The sequence below is a fragment of the Penaeus monodon genome, chromosome 15, assembly GCF_015228065.2.
Source record: "Penaeus monodon isolate SGIC_2016 chromosome 15, NSTDA_Pmon_1, whole genome shotgun sequence".
NCBI classification, from domain to species: Eukaryota; Metazoa; Arthropoda; class Malacostraca; order Decapoda; family Penaeidae; genus Penaeus; species Penaeus monodon.
In genome coordinates, this window is record NC_051400.1 from 28,912,549 (window position 1) to 28,912,784 (window position 236).

The following is a 236-nucleotide window of genomic DNA, read 5'->3' on the forward strand; positions in this document are numbered from 1 at the left end:
CATATCAGGATACCAAGATGTTTGCAAAGACGAGTGTCAAAAAATCAGTCGGAAAGAAAAAGTCAATAATGAAATCCTCGAAAAGTCGAGGGAGAACGAGACCTGAAGAAGAAAACAGGCGGAAAATAAGAGGGGGAAAAGGCAAAGAATATCTGCTGCAGGTGTCACTGAAGGAGGAATGTTGAGGCGAAAAGTAAAATGCTAAGAAAAGCGAAAGGCTAAGAAATATGAATGGT

At 40.3% G+C, this 236-nt stretch overlaps 1 protein-coding gene across 1 annotated transcript in view; it reads right to left on the reverse strand.

The window, feature by feature from the left end:
- LOC119582299 (secretin receptor-like) overlaps positions 1-236 on the reverse strand; it is a 19,276-nt gene that overhangs the window by 16,440 nt on the left and 2,600 nt on the right. The window lies entirely within an intron of this gene.